Genomic DNA, 6,898 nt, shown 5'->3' with positions numbered 1-6,898 from the left:
CTGGAGACCCGGGATCCAGTCCCACGTCGGGCTCCCTGCATAGAGCCTCCTTCTCCCTCTGCCTGTGTCTCTGACTCTCAGTCTCTGAATAAATAAATAAAATCTTTTAAAAGAAATAAAATTGATAAAGAAGATGTGGTTTATGTATACAATGGAATATTACTCAGCCATTAGAAACGACAAATACCCACCATTTGCTTCAATGTGGATGGAAGTGGAGGGTATTATGCTGAGTGAAGTAAGTCAATTGGAGAAGGACAAACAGTGTATGTTCTCATTCATTTGGGGAATATAAATAATAGTGAAAGGGAATATAAGGGAAGGGAGAAGAAATGTGTGGGAAATATCAGAAAGGGAGGCAGAACATAAAGACTCCTAACTCTGGGAAATGAACTAGGGGTGGTGGAAGGGGAGGAGGGCGGGGGGTGGGGGTGAATGGGTGACCGGCACTGAGGGGGACACTTGACGGGATGAGCACTGGGTGTTATTCTGTACGTTGGTAAATTGAACACCAATAAAAAATTAAGTTATTAAAAAAATAAAAGAAATAAAAAAAATAGGACTGCCTTAGGAACCAAAAATTGCACTACTGGGTATTACCTAAAGAATAAAACAACACTAATTCAAAAGGATACATGCACCCCTATGTTTATAGCTTCATTATTTACAATAGCCAAGATGTGGAAGCAGCCCAAGTGTCCACAGCTAGATGAATGGATAAAGAGGATGTGGGGTGTGTGTGTGTGTATTACTCTTTTATATATACATACATATAAAAAGGATGAATTTTGCCATTTGCAATGACATAGATAGAGCCAGATGAAATGGTAAGTGAAATAAGTCAATCAGAGAAAGACCAATACCACATGATTTCACTTAGATGTGGACTTTAAGAAACAAGCCAAAGAAGTAAAGGAAAAAAGAGAGGGGTGGGAGAGAGATAAACTGATAAACACATTATTTTTTATATGTATATTTTTATTTTTTATTTTATTTTTTTGTAATAATAAATTTATTTTTTATTGGTGTTCAATTTGCCAACATACAGAGTAACACCCAGTGCTCATCCCGTCAAGTGCCCCCCTCAGTGCCTGCCACCCAGTCCTCCCCACCCCCCGCCCTCCTCCCCATCCACCACCCCTAGTTCATTTCCCAGAGTTAGGAGTCTTCCATGTTCTGTCTCCCTTTCTGATATTTCCTACCCATTTCTTCTCCCTTCCCCTCTATTCCCTTTCACTATTTTTTATATTCCCCAAATGAATGAGACCATATAATGTTTGTCCTTCTCTGATTGACTTATTTCACTCAGCATAATACCCTCCGGTTCCATCCACGTCGAAGCAAATGTTGGGTATTTGTCCTTTCTGATGGCTGAGTAATATTCCATTGTATACATAAACCACATCTTCCTTATCCATTCATCTTTCGATGGACACTGAGGCTCGTTCCACAGTTTGGCTATTGTGGACATGGCTGCTAGAAACATCGGGATGCAGGTGTCCCGGCGTTTCATTGCATCTGTATCTTTGGGGTAAATCCCCAGCAAGGCAATTGCTGCATGGTAGGGCAGGTCTATTTTTAACTCTTTGAGAAACCTCCACACAGTTTTCCAGAGTGGCTGCACCAGTTCACATTCCCACCAACAGTGCAAGAGGGTTCCCTTTTCTCCGCATCCTCTCCAACACTTGTGGTTTCCTGCCTTGTAAATTTTCCCCTTTCTCACTGGTGTGAGGTGGTATCTCATTGTGGTTTTGATTTGTATTTCCCTGATGGCAAGTGATGCAGAGCATTTTCTCATGTGCATGCTGGCCATGTCTATGTCTTCCTCTGTGAGATTTCTCTTCATGTCTTTTGCGCATTTCATGATTGGATTGTTTGTTTCTTTGCTGTTGTGTTTATTAAGTTCTTTATAGATCTTGGAAACTAGCCCTTTATCTGATATATCATTTGCAAATATCTTCTCCCATTCTGTAGGTTGTCTTTTAGTTTTGTTGACTGTCTCATTGTTGAAGGTTTTGTTGAGATCCTCCACTCTCTTCTCAAATCTGGTGAGTATCTTTATGACCATGAGTTTGAGTTCTCTGCAAGGCATAATGCTTATCTCTGTTACATTTAGCTCTGTTGCTTTGATTGTGTCCTGTTCTTTCATTTGGGACCTATGATCCTGTCTCCTCATTTTGCCTAATTCTTTGTGTTTCTTTCTGTGTATTATGACAGTCAGTGATATCTCTTGACCTTGAAAGCAGTGGGTTTATGAAGAAGAGGTCCTATAGTGCACTATACTGTAATGTCCCTTTTTCACCTAAACTATGCACTTCCAAGGTGTTTCCTGTATGTCGTGCATGCAACGTGTGGTTGTGACTGAGCGTCATTGGCTTTCCTGGCAAGCCAGCTACAGGGTTTGGTCCCTGTGCTGTGAAAGGGCCGTTCTGGCACTGCCTTGTGCTTGTAGTTGGGTTGACCAGATGCTTGCTCTGAGGCCATTTCTGGGACTATGGCCACCTCTAACTGCAGAGTACCCCTCACCACCCTGAGAGGCTTTCATTAGTCAGCAGGGCCTGAAATCAGACCAGATGTCTGCCACTAGTCTGGTGCTGTGGTTGCAGCCCAAATACGGGGCTTTCTCCTTGTGTAGATCCTGTGAGATTTTTGTTAGTGGACAAGCCTGGCATTCAGATTAGATGTCTGCCCCTATCCCACTGCTGGCATATGTGGTTATCCCTCCCTCTCCCCATGGTAGGACAGGCTATCAGAACTACTTGCAGAAAGAGACATGATGGGAGCAGTTTTGAAGGGACTTTTGCTGAGTGGGGTGAGATTGGAAGCTGCAGTCCCCAGGAGAATGTAGGGCAGAGCTTGGGGTGGTAGGAAAGTAGGTGAAGAGTGTTCATGGTGGTTCCAGCAAGTGCCTGGATATCTGGGCTTGGGAGGGTAGAGAAACAGCACCCACCAGTTCTTCTATTCTTGGAGAAGTCTGCAAAAGTGTCTTGCTCCTGCTGGGCATGTTCTGAGATTAATAAGTAAATCTTCTTCCAGTATCCCCCAGGTGCTTTCCAAAGTGCTACCTCTATGCTGTATCGAGGCCTGTATGTTTGTTATGCTGGCTCCTTAAGGGAGGAGACCTAGTTTCCTGTGGCTCTCTAGCTCTCCAAGAGCTAAGCCCTCTGATTTTTAAAGTACTTGGAGTTAAGGCCTGCTGATTGTATCAACTCATGGAATTTAAAAAATATTTTAGGGATCCCTGGGTGGCGCAGCGGTTTGGCGCCTGCCTTTGGCCCAGGGCGCGATCCTGGAGGCCCGGGATCGAATCCCACATCGGGCTTCCGGTGCAAGGAGCCTGCTTCTCCCTCTGCCTGTGTCTCTGCCTCTCTCTCTCTCTGTGACTATCATAAATAAATAAACATTTTTTTTAAAAAATATTTTATTTATTTATTCATGAGAGAGAGAGAAAGAGAGAGAGAGAGAGAGAGGCAGAGGGAGAAGCAGGCTCCATGCAGGGAGCCCGAAGAGGGACTCGATCCCAGGTCTCCAGGACCACTCCCCGGGCCGAAGGTGGTGCCAAACCACCGAGCCACCTGGGCTGCCCTCAACTCATGAATTTAGGCCCTAGCCCCATGGTCTCAACACCCAGTATTACAGGGAGTTATCTTCCTGGTGCAGGTTCCCAGCGTCTGGAGTGCCTGGAGTGGGATCTGTTTCTTTCTCTTCTCTGTGTTTGTGGTGTCCTTCTTGTTTGTGTTTGGTCTCCCTGGGAGTTTGGTACCAGACAGCATCTCTCCCCTTGACCCTTTTCACTGTAGCCTCCTCTGAAGGATTAAGTGTGGAAAGTCTGCCCTACCAGTCTGGGGTTGCACTGAAGTGACTGTTTTCTATGTGCATCCATGAGAGGAGGTGAGCTTAGGACCCTGCTACTCTGTCATCCTTCCAGGTTCCTTCATGCAGACCTTTACAGGTGTGTCCTTTACAAAGATTTTCTCCAAGTCTGTGGCTTCTCTTTTCATTCTTGGGATGAAGATGGTTTCTTGTTTGTTTTTGCTTTTAATGTTTGATTTGAAACATTGGAGTCCAAAACTTAATACTGTGATTTGAAAGAGGAAAGCAAAACTCCTTTGAGAATTTTCCTTGCAATCATCTGATGTACTTACGCTGACCTTGTGTTTAATAACATTGAGGCTGTAGTTGCAACTCTGTGCTTATTCCTGGCAGAAACACATACTGAGTCAAGAGTTGGTGGAGGGGAGTTTTGATGTAAACTCCCTGAGAAAATTATATGTCAAATATGGTCATGTTTTAAAATCCATTCCTAAGTGCACAGCACCGTCATAAAAATGGTTCTCTTTTAAAGAAAAATATTTGAGGGCTTCAACAATGTTCCCAAGATGCTAATTCTTGTCATTATCCTTCTTTCTTGAAGGGTCTGTCACTTCACGCCTCCTGTTCATTTTCCCTTCCTCAAATGTTCCTCGTCTAACTATCTGATATCCTCCTTTGTCATTTTATGAGTGATTGCAATGCTTCCCAGCATCAGCTTTTTTAACATCTTTAAATCATGTGTCTCATAGAGCATCGACAGCAGAGGCCAGCACCAAGACTGTTGCAAAGAGCATGAGGAATAGCCACCTGAGTGAAGCAGGGAGGATACTTAAAACATCACCCAAGGACAAACCTTTCTAGTATGTTTTCAGCTGTACAAGAGATAGTTGGATCCCGGGGAAGCAAGACTTGGTCATTGCCTTTATGTGGAGGTTACATGTAGATTAGGAAATGTGTCTGATGCTGTGCTGACACATGACAAAGCCATCACAGTGATCAGTGATACAAGTGGCAGGTTCATTAGAAACATCATTGTGCTGTTGTCTGGTGGGAGTACCCTCAGTGTCATCCTACCCATGGAGGCCAGGGGTAATGAGGATCCCGAAGATCCCTTCCCCACAGTTCAGTCTGAACCAGCTGAGTTCTTTAGGGCCATGATGAAGTCTTCTAGCCCCCACACCACTGGGGCCATGACACGTGCTGCTGCCATCACTTCCAAGATGGATGAGGCCTCTTAGGACTTTTCTGCTCACCTTTGAGGAGAAAACCTGTTCTAGGGAACAAGGGAGGTTCTGGTCAGCCCTCTTTGCTGTATAACATGTGGGATCAGCATCTGGACATTCTAAGTTACTGCCTTTCTGTTTCCTACTAAGGAGCTTTAAGAATGGTTAATGGATATTCTGGGGGGCATACCAAATAGCAGAGGGAAGCCAGCTAGGCACCTGGAGATGTCCTTAGCATCTTGAGGTGGTAAGTCATTCCCACAGACAAATGCCCATGTTAAAATCTCATTGAGCTGTTTTAAAATATGTATGCATTTAAATTGTGTATTTTATAAACTCAATTAAAAATATATTTTTTACATAATTTCTCTAAAAATGAGGATAGGCCAACATGGTGCTAAAAGTAAATGTTTCCAGCAATGATGGTTGTGCACCCTTATGAATATAATCCTCCTATTATACACCTAAAACAGTATATTTCACTGTGGGGACATGTCTCTTTTTTTCTTTTCTAAGAAATTTTTAATTGAAGTATAACATATCTACATAAAAGTGCTAAATGAATTATCCCAGGGTGTGCAAATATCTCAGTTAAAAAATCCAACTCTGGGGATCCCTGGGTGGCGCAGCAGTTTGGCACCTGCCTTTGGCCCAGGGCGCGATCCTGGAGACCCGGGATCGAATCCCACGTCAGGCTTCCCATGCATGGAGCCTGCTTCTCCCTCTGCCTATGTCTCTGCCTCTCTCTCTCTGTGTGTGTGACTATCATAAATAAAAAAATATCCAACTCAGAATGAATCTGTGATCATGGCAAGTTGTGCAGCTTCTCCTAGAGTCAGATTTTTATCTGTGACAGAGAAGGGAGAATGGATGTTGGGTGACAATTATCATATTGGCTCTAAATAACCTGGAAGGTATGGACCAAACCCACCTGTCTAATGACTCCTGGCATCCTAGCCCTGGAGCTTCTGCAGTGTATGCATGAACTTCTGAGTGTTCCTTTTGAGTGACATCGATGCCCCCCTCACCTGGTGATGTCCCATTCATCCTTCAGACATCAGGGCAAGTAGGGGTTTTTTAGGGAAGATATCCTTAATCCCCTCAAATAGGCAATTTCCTTCTACAATATATCTTCACAATCTTAGCCAGGTCCCTCCCTTCATAGCACTTATTTCAGTTTGTGGCTACATTTTTGCTGTATTGTTATTAGACTAAATATTTTTGCTCCGTTATTTCTAACCCCCATGACGCTGGGCTGTGTGTTTTGGATCACTAACTATGATGTACTTTGCTTAGAAGAGTCTGGGCTTTCCGTCGGTATTTATGGAGTGAGTGAGTGATTCAGAAATCTGGATATAGGGAAGCAGCAGCCATTTTTCACATTCTTTCAGCTGTTCTTAGCACACTTGGAAACTAGATATTGCAATTTCTAGTTCAGAGTATCTCCAATTTGACATTTTAAAAAATATTTCAAAATATTAGAAATGTGATCTTGTTTAAACCTATAACACATAAGAGTGAGTTGTAGTAATTAACGAAAAAACTTATAAGGTAAGGCACTCATACAATAGGACATGGAGGAGGTGGTCTTCAACTTCGATCAGAAAAGAATCCTATGAACATCTCATTGACTTTCCATGTGCCAGAAAACAACCTGTTAGAATGAAACAGGTTCAATGGTGAGGTTGAAACCAAGGGTAGTTTGTGACATTGGACAACTTACTTCACCATTCAAGTCTGTGTTCCATTAGAGAAACTAGGGAGGTAACTGTACTTTGTTGTGGAGCACCAGGTAGGAAGGGGCTTTTTAAAAATTGGTTCACCTGTGGTATCCATGTTGATCTACTGGGGGCAACGGCAGC

This window comes from Nyctereutes procyonoides, unplaced genomic scaffold (assembly GCF_905146905.1).
Source record: "Nyctereutes procyonoides isolate TBG_1078 unplaced genomic scaffold, NYPRO_anot_genome, whole genome shotgun sequence".
Taxonomy (NCBI): domain Eukaryota; kingdom Metazoa; phylum Chordata; class Mammalia; order Carnivora; family Canidae; genus Nyctereutes; species Nyctereutes procyonoides.
The sequence above is the reverse complement of the archived record's forward strand: the minus strand, read 5'-3'. Positions refer to the sequence as shown.